General features: G+C 35.4%; 1 long non-coding RNA gene across 1 annotated transcript in view; it reads left to right on the top strand.

The window, feature by feature from the left end:
- Positions 1 to 13,402, top strand: part of LOC141500429 (uncharacterized) — a 41,507-nt gene extending 28,105 nt beyond the window's left edge. The window contains exons 2-3 of the long non-coding RNA XR_012471924.1: positions 10,150 to 10,206; positions 13,214 to 13,402. This is a non-coding gene — a long non-coding RNA (uncharacterized LOC141500429). The remainder of the gene's footprint in view (positions 1 to 10,149; positions 10,207 to 13,213) is intronic.
- Positions 13,403 to 13,690: the final 288 nt, after the last annotated feature.

Genomic DNA, 13,690 nt, shown 5'->3' with positions numbered 1-13,690 from the left:
AAGCATTACATTTTCTTATTTGAGGAAATAAGATCAGAAAAGAGACATGAAAACTGGAATTTGAGAAAGTTTAAAAAGTTGAGATTCAGTGTAATGACATAATATGATGGCAAAGATAATCAAGTGAAGAATGTATTAAAAGATAAATGGAAATGTATATTAAAAATAATAAAATCTAGGGGTGGCTAGGTGGCGTAGTGGATAAAGCACTGGCCCTGGAGTCAGGAGTACCTGGGTTCAAATGCGGTCTCAGACACTTAATAATTACCTAGCTGTGTGGCCTTGAGCAAGCCACTTAACCCCATTGCCTTGCAAAAAAATCTAAAAAAATACAAATAAAATCTGAAGGAAGAACAGATGCAAAAAAAAAAAAAAGAATAAAGCCCCCAAAATGGAAAATGTGAGAGCAGCTACAATGAAATGATGGAGTACATGTGAGTAAGAAACACAAGAAAGATTAAAAAATGTTTATTTTTCTTAACCTTAATGACACCAAAGGACCTTACTGCTTTCTTAGACTATTTTTTTCAAAAATTTTGATTTCTTTTCAGTTCCACATGACCTTTGCTTGTAACCACCTTTTACCCTAATTACTATTACTTTCACATATTAGTCATTTTGAAAGCTCTCTAATGCAAAAAAAATGAGCTCAGATGTCACAGGGGACCTTTGAATGAATGATCAAATACATTTACATAGCAGAGGAAATAGAGAACTCAGCATGGTTTTTAAAAAATCTGTGTATAGATAACATGTATCCTAATCTCCCTATTAGGGCATTTATTTTAAATGGTTAGGGAGAAAGCCTGTATTAAAACTACATCAGTTTGACTGAAGTACATTAAAACAATGAGATTTATCTGCATGGATCGTGCAAATTTGTTATGTTGAATAAATAATTAGCTAGTGAATTAACCCTGATATGAAGTAACAACAACAACAACAATAGCTATCATTTATGCAACATATTTTCAAAATCATTTCACATAAAATTGTGATATGGCCTTGTGATGAAAAAAATTTGGTTCACAACACTGGGTTTATAAAATATTTTTGGTGGGTAAATTGAAAATCATTCTGCTTAAAAAAATACTCTCTAAATGTCACATTTGCCTAATTGCTTGAAGAATTTCAGGGATGGGTTATCTACTAACCCATAAGCAGAAGGATAATATGTAAATTTTCCACTTGAGATGAAAATAGTTGAGGAAGGGGGTGGTGCAGAATATTACCTGGGTTGTGGGGTAGAGTCTGACAGAGCACACAGAGGGAATTTGGGTAGGTTCATTGTACTCTGTCTTTTATTTAGTCCAAGGGAAAGGTCTTGAGTGGATAGGTATCTATATCTGGACTCAGGAAATTCATGAGCTACAAGCTGGCCTTCCACATTTACTGTCTGTGAGATCCTAGTCAAGCCACTTAACTTCTGTTTGCCTCAGTTTTTCATTTGTAAAATAATGATAATAATGTCATCTTAATCTCTGCTTTGTTGGTATGATAAAAGGGGGGGATTATATTTCTAAAGTATAAGCATCTTGCAAGTATTAAATATGTATTTATATTATATTGCATATAATAAAATGAAATATATTACATACACATAATATATACATATATATATATATATATATTTACACTTATGGTTTAGATATGGAGATGCAATCTCTATTTATCCAGTGTCATCCCTAGGGACAAAAGTCTGGTGCCATGACCTAGGAATGACTCTACTTAGCTCTAATTGTTAGGCAATTTCCCTTTACATTCAGCTCCTCTACAAGTTTCTAGGATCATAAGACAAAAGAATTAAAGTCATGGGTTTTAGAAGCTTTTGAATCCAGCTCTGTTATTTTGCAGATGAGAAAACTAAGGCAAATAGAAAGCATGATTTGTACAATGCCACATAGCTATGAAATATCTGAGGGGAAATTTGATTCAGTGTTCTTCCCATTATATCTCCATTCCAGTTATTGCTCTTAGTTCTTGTCTCTAGGGCCCAGCAGAAGAAGTCTAACCCCAATTTCATTAGTTCTTTGAATACTTGGACATAGCTATCTTCTTCTTTTAAAAGGTAGTAATTTAATTCAGATTTGAAGTAAGCCATGTGAAAAAGCTAGTGAGAAGGGTAAAAATTCCTCACATGTTGAACAGCCAGGGAAAACAGATATGAGATATAGACTTTTGTATGAGGAATAGCAAGATTATAGAGAGAGAGATTTCTAGCACATAAATGCATCAAATTTTTTTGACCAACTGGTTGATTAATTACTAACAACAATGAGGAATGAAAGTAGGAGCCTATAAACTTGGAGAGAGTGTTCACCACACTTTTTTAATTTTCTTTTTTTGTTGTTAAGGCAATTGGTATTAAGTGACTTGCCCAAAGTCATACAGCTAGTAAGTATCTGATTCCAAATTTGAACTCAGGTTCTCCTAAATCCATGGGCCAGAACTCTATCCACTACTCCATCTAGCTGCACCCCCCCCCCTTCAGAGCTTAGTAAATATTTTATTGATTGATTTTTCTGGGATTCAATAGGATGCTTTAAAAATCTTAGTCTTGTAAAAATGAGAACTGTTGTGATTGTTTCTCCAGACCACTAATTAGTAACTGAACTGTACTTCACAGTTTTAGCTTTTAATAGAGCATTTGTACCCTGTGCAAGGACTCCCCTCTATTACATAACCTTCATAGAATATAAGAGGGACTAGGCCTTCCATGGAATTACTGAGGTCATGCAGGGCACCTATGCTGCCTATAATATATCCTTTTTATATTTACACATATTAAATTACTTCCTTTCCTTCAAAACATAACTCAGATAAAATTACTTAAATGAAATCTTACCAGGTTCTCCTAGCTAAAATTTTATAACATTTTGGTTCTCTCTTTTGTATTTACAACATTCTACCTAATGTCATATTTATTTCATATGTTTCTTATCCTTTGCGGACTCTTGAGAGCAGAGGCTGTGCTGTTTTTGTGCTTATTTTCATATTCTTATACCTTAACAACAGATATGCTGCCTCCAGTCCCAACTCTTCCCAATGAGACCTGAATCAGATTAAAGTATAATTGGGAAATAATTAACAAAATAAATTTAAAATGCAATAAAATATATTTTAAACTATCAATATGCAAGCTTCAGGTATCCTTATGTATGCATTAGTGTTCAAAGGTCATTATTTGCTTTATAACACCACCTGTTTAACAGTTTTACACTAATGTCTTATTGTGGTGTGGTGATGACTCTGGGATTTTGAAAGTTATGCCAGTCTAATTTTTTCTGATGAGTTTTATCATGATGGAGGTACCCAGATTGGAGAAGTTGAGTACTTCTCTATGGTGTCATCTACAGACTGATCCCACTTTCTGAGGATTAGTTCAAGATGAAAAGGATTGTCAGCAGTAGCCTGGCCACCTCATCATTATTACTTGACCATGGAAACATGTAGCAAGGAGAAATACAAAATGCCTCTCAAACCTAGCTAATCCCTCTCAGGTTTTGCCACAAGCAGTGACAGAAGAAATAAAAGAGTGGGTCAGATAGTAGTGAGAGAGAGTGTTTTTAGATTACCTAGAAACTTTAACTTAGGCTTTCACATTTTGCCGTTGGTCTTCAATTTTTATAGTTGTGTCTGCCTCTTCATGACTCCATTTTGGACTTTCTTGTCAAAGATGCTGTAGCAGTTTGCCATTTCCTTCTCCAGCTGCTTTTACAGATTGAGGACCTGAGGCAAAATATATCAAATGACTTGACCAGAGTCATAAAGCTAGTAAATGTCTAAGTCCAGAATTGAACTCAGAAATATGAGACTTTCTGACTTCAGGTCCTGTGCTTTATTCACTGTGTCACCTATCTGTCCCATGATTTTCTTATAGTCTGTGCATAATAAATACATTTTTTGCTTTGCTGGTCAAAATGCCAGAATTGTTACTAATGGCTTCTATAAACAGCAATCAAAGTCACAATTCAAATAATTATTAAGTCTAGAGTGGGAAAAGCCCTTTTCCACAGATATTGTTAATAGCACCTACTTATTGATTCATCAGCATTTAAGTGTCAACATGAAAGACTTATCCACATGTCTTTCAAATGTATATTTTTTGTGTCTAATAAATACATAACATATATACAAGTTGACACAAAAAGTTTATTTTCTCAATATTTTATAAAATACTATTACATTCTTGCTTTCTCAGTGTAGGAAGGAAATATGAAAGCAAATTTGAAAATAAAATGGAATTTTTAAAAACTATATATATATATATATATATATATATATATGAATGTGTGAAGTTGACTCCCAGCTAAGAAAAACTTGCTTTCACATTTACATCTATTCTAATAGCAAAAAGAATTGTTAAAAGTTATATTGGGGAAGAAAAGATTGAATAAGGAGTAAGACTGCCACCTGGGATGGACTGCATGGGGATAATTGTTTAACTCTTATTTTGCTTCTGTTTTTTTCAGCAAGGAAAAATAATCCTGGACTGGAAAGGAAAGCACAAAAATAGCTCATAGGAAGTTGATACTAAGGAAGAGACATAGATAAAAAGTCACACAGGTCAGATGAATAGACCTGGGCATCAAAAAACTGGCAGATGTGATTGCTAAGTCACTGTCTGTGACCTTTAAAAGATCAGATACAAGGGCAGAGATATTTCAGGATCAGAGAAGACTAAATGTCTTTATTTTTTTAATGAAAGAAAATTCTCTGGATAAGAGAAGATGGTGAAATAAGGGTAATACAACTGAATTTTCATCTATAGCTATTCCACAAAGATCTCAATGATAAACCAGAAAGAGCAGCAAATGGGGAAATCCAACCAAAAACATGGCTCATTTTTTTTCATTTTTTCCTAGGTCAACAAGGAGATATAAATAAAGAGGCCTATGGACACTGGGAGTATTACAGACATTCCTCCTCTTTTCCTCATCTCACTTATTCAGATGTCTTCCCTGACTATATCTTTTTTTACTGGTCACATTAGGAGGTAGAACTACTTGCCAACTTTAACCCCTTTATCTGTACAAATAAACCCATTCCATTCCATCTTCTCTAGTACTTTGCCTTTTCTGTCATCTCATCAATATTTCCCTTTCTATTGCCTACTTCCTTATCACCTAGAACTATACATACATATATATATATATATATATACACATATATCCCCATTCCTCAGAAAACCTTCAATATCCATCTATTCTCATACCCTATCTTTCCTTCCTTTTGTGACTTAACTCCATGGGAAAACTGTCTACAACTCTCTTCCCACTCTCTTTTTAAATTTTTTTTTTTACTCTGGCTTCTGATCTCATAATCCAAACAAATTTATTCTCTCCAGTGTTGCTAATAATTTCTTAATTGTCCAATCTAATGGATTTTTCTCAACCCTCATCCTTCTGGATTTCTAAATAGGTCAGCCTTAGACACTAATCATCTTTCTCTTCTTGATTTTCTCCCTCTTATCTCTAAGTTTTCCTGACACTATTGCCTCCTGATATTCCTTCTACTTGCCCAACTGCCCTTTCTCAGTCTCCTTTGTTGAATATTGATACCTATCATTCCAAATAATGATGCATGCCTCTCTAGGTTTTGTCCTGGGTCTTCTTTATAGACATTTCACATGGTGATTTCATCAGTTCCTATGTATTCAGTTATAATCTCTATGCTAATGATTCTCAAATTACAAAGCCAATTCTAACCTCTCTATTGAACTCTAGATTTGCAACTCAACCTGCCTATTAGATATCTTGAACTAGATGTACTATTAACATCTGAAAGCATATGGCATGAACTCGTTTCTCCCCTTATCAAAACCTCCCCTCTTCCTAACTTATTTTACTGAAAGCACTGCCTCCCTTCTAGCTCACAAAATAGGTATCTTCCTTGAATTTTCACTTTCTTACTCCCTAAAATCAATCTGTTCTGAATTCCTGTAGATATTACCTTTGAAATATCTGATGTATACATTCTCTCATTGTCTTCTCTGAAACTGGCATTACCCAAGTGCAAAATCTCATTAATCATGCCTAAACTTCTTCTCCTATATGGATTGGTTGATCTCTCTAATTCAAAAATCTCCTTGTTCTAATTCATCCTCTATTCAGTTGTCAAACTGATCTTCCCAGAGCACAAGACTGACCATGTCATCCTCCTATCCAACAAACTCCAGTGGCTTTCTATGATGTCCAGAATCAAATGTAAAACCCTCTGTTTAGATTTTAGAGCCCTCCTTCATTACTTTTTCCCTTCCTACCTTTGGAGTCCTTGGAAAGCAGGATCAATCTGTGGCTAGCACCATGGAGAGGTACTCAATATTTTCAATTTAGTAATCTTCTGAAGGCTTTTCATCAAGATAAAACCCATCAGAGATTACTATACTGAAATAGCCTTCAAGAACACAGTCACTTCCACAGCACAATGAGGCATCAGTGTAAGACTTCAGAATGGGATATACCAAAGAGCAAATAATAATCTTCGGATATTTATGTATATATAAGAATACATAGGGGCAGCTAGGTGGCGCAGTGGATAGATCACCGGCCTTGGAGTCAGGAGTACCTGAGTTCAAATCTGGCCTCAGACACTTAATAATTACCTAGCTGTGTGGGCTTGGGCAAGCCAGTTTAACCCCATTTGCCTTGCAAAAAAAAAAACCCTAAAAAAAAAGAATACCTATAGACTACATATTGATTTAGTTTTTAAATGTAACAGTTTAAAAAAAAAGATATTGCATTTCTAAATTTATTTCATTAATTACTTCCCAATTACATTTTAATCTAGTTCAGGGTTCATCAAGAAGAATTGGGGCAACAAATTTATGTTAAGAAATAAGTATATGGTGGTAAATACAAAATTAACAATCCCTACTCTCAAATTCTCAATTGATAAGATATATACAAAATAAATATGAGATTGGGTAGAATGTGGTAAGTGCAAAAAAGGAGATCCAAAATATTATGATAAAATTTCAACTGGGAGGACCTTGGAAGGAAGAGATGCATTTCAACAGGTGAAAAAGAACATGTATTATATAGGTTGCACAGGAGCCCTGCATGACCTCACTAATTCTATGTAGTGACTATTTCACTTATATTCTTTTTTTTTTAGGTTTTTGCAAGGCAAATGGGGTTAAGTGGCTTGCCCAAGGCCACACAGCTAGGTAATTATTAAGTGTCTGAGGCCGGATTTGAACCCAGGTACTACTGACTCCAAGGCCGGTGCTTTATCCACTATGTCACCTAGCCGCCCCTATTTCACTTATATTCTATGAAGGATATATTATAATATAGTGGTAAATACTCTTTCCAAGCTTATAGATTCTTTGTTTCAATCTCTGTTGATCTTTTTAATCAGTCTGGCTGTTAGTCAAAAAGCAAATATGATCCTATAGATATAGGAAATGGTAAAAATAGCTACTGTCATCAAGGAGTTCGCATTATAATTGATGAAACAACACACAAACAACTATGTACCTTCAATCTCAAAAGGAATGCATTAGTAGAAGCAGGGGTGGGAAGAGGTAGAGTTAGTAAAGAAGCCTGGAGTTGAACTGAGTATTAAAGGAAGCCTGGAAAGTTAAAAGATGGAAATGAAGAACACCTCCATGCAGGCTTGGAAGTAGCCAGTAAAAAGGTTGGAGAAGAACCAGGATAGAGTGGTATCCTGAAAGCTAAGAGGAGATAAGATCCAAAAAGACAGGATCTTAAGAGTTGTTAAGAGGATATGGACTGAGAAAACATCATTAGATCTGATAATTAAAAGATTATTGTGGGGTGGCTAGGTGGCACAGTAGATAGAGTACCTGGAGTCAGGAGTACCTGGGTTCAAATCCGGCCTCAGACACTTAATAATTACCTAGCTGTGTGGGCTTGGGCAAGCCACTTAACCCCATTGCCTTGCAAAAAGAAAAGATTATTGGTAACTCTGAAGAATTTCAGTTGGAAGATAAGATCAGAAGTCAGATCGAGGAAGGATGAGAAGTGGAGAGAATGTGGAAGAACCTAATGTGGATGATTTTTTCAAGAGGTTGATTTTAGAAGAAAGGAATATTAGACAAAAGTAGTAAAGGTAGTGGGAACAAGTGAGATTTTTTTTTCAAATGATATTAGAAGCCATATCAAGAAAAGATAAGAATGAAAAAAGGAGCACATAGAAGCATCTAGTGTGGATGGTTTTCTCAAGGGGTTATTGTACAAGAAAGGAATATTAGAAGATAGACAGTAGATGTAGTTATTTTTTAAGATTGGGGAATATAGCATGCTTTGAAGCATCAGGGGGAGAGAGAGAGAGAGAGAGAGAGAGAGAGAGAGAGAGAGAGAGGGGAGAGAGAGAGAGAGAGTGAGAGAGGGGGGGAGAGAGAGAGAGAGAGAGAGAGTGAGAGAGAGAGAGAGAGAGAGAGAGAGAGAGAGAATGAGAGAGAGAGAGAGAGAGAGAGAGAGAGAGAGAGAGAGAGAGAGAGAGAGTGGGAGAGAGGATGATAGGATGATAGTGGGGGCAATTTGCTGCAGAAGATGCAACGGGATGAGATCAAAGATACACTTCAAAGTTTTTGCCTTGGCAAAGAAGGACTCTTCACTTATTTATTCAAGAGAAAAGTGGACAGGGAGATAGAAAGGAGATGTAGTAATGAGAGAAGAGGAAGAAGAGAAAAAAGGAACTCTTGGCAAATGGTCTCAGTTTTTTTCAGTGAAGTATGAAGCAAAGTCCTGAGCAGAGAGGATTGGGGCAAGGAGTGTTATGGGAGGATGGAGGAGGGTTGAAAATGTTTAGTGATGAGTAGGATGGTATCTTGGTTAGATAGATGTAAAAGTATTGCCCTATTTCAGTAAGAGTCCAATTGAGATTAGTCAGTAAAATAGCATTTATTAAGGGCCTACTCTGTGACAGGCACTGTGCTAAAGCACTGAGCATACAGAAGGTAAAAATCAGTTCCTGCTTTCAAGGAACTTAATCTGAGGAAGGGGGTGGTGTCAGTGAGACAATATACAAACAGTTATATACAAACTAGACATATATGCACAAACTATATATGTACATTTCTATACATATATGGAAAGAGAGAGAGAGAGAGTTTAAGTTGATAATTACTTAACATAAGTTTTCACTGCAATCAATCAGTCACCATTTTGTGATTTTTCTCAAACTTTATTCAGCAACACATGAATAGGAGTCCAAGGTTGGGAACAAGATGGCATAGAGTCAAGGATTTGAGGATAGCAATAGTTTTGTGTGCACCAAGTAGTTGATTTACCAAGGAGCTGAGGTAGGGAATGAAAGAGAGTATAGCCATTGTAGAGATTGATAGTTGGAGAAAGAAGCAAGTGTGAAGTTATGGACAGCAAACAATGGTAGGGATCATAAGGTAAAGAGAAATAACGAATGGTAAGAGATTATGATCAGATAAAAGAATTTTAGAGTTCATAAATATGAAAGTGCAATGGCAAGATCAAGTGTATGAACATTTCTTTATGTAACTGAAGTACAGTTGAGGAGTAGGTCATGGGAACTGTCTGGACTGAGGAAACCAGATATTAGGGTGATTGAGGGAACATCAATATGTATGTTCAAGTTCCCAAAGTGCGAAGGCAGGAGTTGTGGTTGAAAGACTGTGAACCAGGTACAGTACTCAGTGAGGAAGTATGGTCACTATTTTGGAAATTGATAAACAATAGCCACTGGAATATATTCTAAGTTTATTAAATGGGAATAATAATACTTGTACCATCTACTTCAGAGTTTATTATGTGAAATAAAATGTGTGCGTAACACATTGCAAATCAGAAGTCACAATATAAATGTAGGTTATGAGCAACACCATGGAACATTGAAAAAACACCAGAATTAGCAGATCTTTGTTAAAGTCCAGTTTGGTGATTTACTATTTGACTTTGGACTTTGATCTAGAACCATTACTATTCCTAAGGCTCTTGGGTTCATGGTCCTAGGCTGTTTCCATTATAATTTGAGCGAAGATGAAGGTCAAGGTCATGGTAGTTTGATTTTTCTGGCTTATCTATCTGTCTTAGGGTTCCTTGCTTGTTTAGCTAGACTGGCTTGCCTAACCAGTATGTAGGAGTTGATTAGTAGTTGGTATAGATGGTTGACGCCTTCTCAACATTTTCACTTTGAATAATCCTATAGGCATCAAAGAATGAAGTTGGTGACCAGCAATTCAACAATGAGGATGAGCTTGTTCAAGTAAGGAAATCCAGTCTTTCCTCAGAGTCCCTGGTATAGAGAACATTTACTAGTATTTCCCTACAAAAATTGTGCCTGTTCCTTAGGTGAAAGTGATGGACAAGGTGGAGAAAAGGGGGTGGAAGGAATACAAACTCTGCCAGAAGGGGCAGCAGTGGCTAAACCCCTATAATGTTAATATTATTACATTTTATTTTCAATTTCCTGTTAATAAATTCTATTTAGTGAATGTGCCAAGTAAATGATTTCTTTGGGGACTATACTGAGAGGAAAGCAAGATTGGGTTCCAAATGGTGGAGGTATGAGCCAGAGAAATTTATGAGGTTTTGTAAAGAAATTATATCATGCTCCTAAGTTGGAAAGCAAGACCTAGAAATCATGAAAAAGTCATTGTGAGGTCATCTGTACAAGAGCACTTTGAGAGAACTACTGCTGCTGATACCTCAAGTACCATTTGGTGTCTTGCACAGAGGAGCCCTATGGGACACTGTGGAAAACCATTCCAACCCTTTATATTGTACACTGTCACCATAATACTCAATCTGTCTTTAGGTGGGTGGGTGGGGCAATACTTCATTTGAGATTTGGTTCTTTGATATTTCAACTTTGGTCAAAATTTTAAAAAATTATACTGAACAATACTTTAAAATTTTGATTTTTTTTATTCACTGGAATAATTTGCTTTCTAATTTAGCATTTAATCTATTTCCTCCCTTTAGCATTCCCTTTCTTCTGGCTAACTCAGTGATTGTTTCCTATAGGAGATCAAATGCATGAAATATATAAGATGTGAAAGCTTAGATATGTCTCCACTCCAAATGTTCATATGAACTATTTGTGCCTGACTTGTGGGAGAGGTTTTCAAGCTCTTTTTGGTCTGATCAGGCACAATCAAACGCACTGTACTTTGACTCCAACAAAGATGTCATTTTGGTCCTCTCTGAGAATGAAGGACAACAGCAGGTTTCTATAACTCTGTGTGATTATCTCTAGTTGTATTGTTGGTTGTTAAATTTTGCTCCTTAGAGCTATTGTTTGCAGTCTGTTATTGATCTATTGTTGTCCAATTGCACGTACATTTTATCTATTATATTGCTATTGTCCATATTATTTACATTTATGGGTATGCTTTACTAAAGATTGTTGCTGCATGTATTGTGTGTTTATGTTCTTACAATTTTTTATTGCTTTTCTCACTACAATTCTAATTAAAATTTGAGCAAAATGGAGATTGTATAGTAATGAGCATAGAAATACATAGCTATAGTTTAATTCTAGTTATGGACTAATAAAATAAACTGAAGACACTATAGAAGAATTGGAGTTTTCTATAGCTTTTTGAAAATGTGAAGCCATCATTAACAAGTATGTGTTAGCATTAAAAACCCAGTATATTTTATGGAAATATGTTGAAAATAATCATTCCAAAGTTTCTGAGATTAGGGTTAGGGAAGACTACTTGGACTCTAATCATTAAACTTCCTTTAAAGATACATTTTTATTTAGGCAGTTTGAAACTATAATTATCAGAGATTTGTCTTTAGATATAATGGAACAATTCATTGACAAATGTGTAAAAAATAGAACCCACAGATGGAATTGGGTTTTGAATTTTCTCAAAACATGGATATTACTAGTCTAAGTTAATAAATTTATTAGTAACAGAGCCATCTTTCTTGGGGAGAACAACAAAAATCTTGCATTTTACTAAGCATTTTAAATTTTGTTTAGGATAGCATTAGCAAGTAATGGTTGTAGAAAAAAGCTAACTTGCTGGAAAACAATATAGGACCAGTTTTAGGACTAAGCAAAGTCTGAAGGTTGCACATTTTGAAGTCACATGATTAGAATTTGAACTTGGCAGTAGTGAGGCAGTTCAGTTCGTGTAGAGTAAGATTCTGATGGTTATTTTTAAAAGTTAGTCAATAAACATTTATTAAGTCTTTTGCATCAGGTACTAATGTAAGTGCTAGAAGAACATATATAAGCAGAAAGAAAAATAATTCCTTCCTTTGGGAGATTTAATACTAAAGGTTGGGGTAATGATGTAAATGGAAGCTCTAAACTTGCTGTAAGGTGAAGAGAGAGACTGCAATAGAAAGTTCTATAGAGGTATGTCAGCAGTGCAGCCTGCACAACAGTCAAGACATGGTTGGCCTGAGTTTCTTCTTTTAAAGTCTGAGAGGAACCCACCAACTAGAAGTAGAGGTCTATGGAGTGGACAGGGTATTTCTGATGTGAGAAGTACACCATGGGTGCAGTGAACTTCCAGGATGAAGAGATCTCTTTGGAATGTTAACAAAGTCCTGTGAAGATGAGTCAGTAGTATAGAAAAATAAAGACATATTCTTAATTTTTTATATACATGGATGGTTTGGACAGCTAGGTGACTCAGTGGATAGAGTGTCCAAACTGGAGTCAGGAAGACTATCTTCCTGAGTTCAAATATGGTCTTATACACTGGCTGAGTGACTCTGGGTAAGTCACTTAAGCCTGTGTTCCTGTTTCCTCATTTGTAAAATGAATTGGTCAAAGATATGGCAAACACTCCCCTGTCTTTTCCAAGAAAACCTCAAATGGAGTAATGAAGAGTCAGACATGACTGAAATAAATGAACAACTACGAAAATAGATAATTTACTACAGGTGCTTTATTATCTTTTATAAAATTTGAAATTCTTGTCTTTGAAATGAATTGTCATCACAAAGATCATTTCAAGTGGGCCTGAACAATAATCTCCTGACTTATTTTTTGACCAGTGTCAAGCTGGATACTATCTGCCAGATATGGATACAACATTAACCACTTTAAATTTAGCATGCAGTGTGTCACAGGGAAACTAACATAATGAAGATATTTGACCAAAAAAGACCAAAGTTGTAGTGAATCTGTTTGGAAAGGGAGATAAGTCCTAATAAGATGGAAATACAGAATCTTAATTTTGTAACTTCCTTCAGAGTGTACCTTATTTATGTTCAAAGAACCTTTTTTTTTTCTTTTGCTTCAGTTGTCTTTGGATGACTCATCAGTAGACACCACTGCAAGGCAGAAAAAACAGCAAGATATGAGAGAAATAAAAAATCAATGAAGCACCTGTGATGGATTCCATTTTGCTTGTTTCCCCAGAAGGCACCTTACTATTGAAACAATCACTAATGTTGGAACTCTGCAATAGAATGCTATACTGAATTGTAAATGATCTCCCATGTGATGCTTGGAAGTAGTTATTTTCTTTCTATCTATGGCCATACAGGTATCCTAAGATGACTTTGGATTTCTAGGTCAAGAGAGAAGTAAAATACCCAAACTATCATTTAGAAATAGATGCCACTTTGAAGGGTAAAGTCTGTTATTTATTTTGTTTGTGGGAAACTCATACTGCTTACTTACTTGGAACATATAATCACCAGGGAGCCATTGAAACTGTTGTGTCCTAACACATTTTTCTTGGAAATAGCAGAAAGGATATAAATAATACTTGGTA

Source organism: Macrotis lagotis, chromosome X (assembly GCF_037893015.1).
Source record: "Macrotis lagotis isolate mMagLag1 chromosome X, bilby.v1.9.chrom.fasta, whole genome shotgun sequence".
Lineage (NCBI taxonomy): Eukaryota > Metazoa > Chordata > Mammalia > Peramelemorphia > Peramelidae > Macrotis > Macrotis lagotis.
Note: the sequence above shows the minus strand (reverse complement) of the source record. Positions and strands in the feature narration are given on the sequence as shown.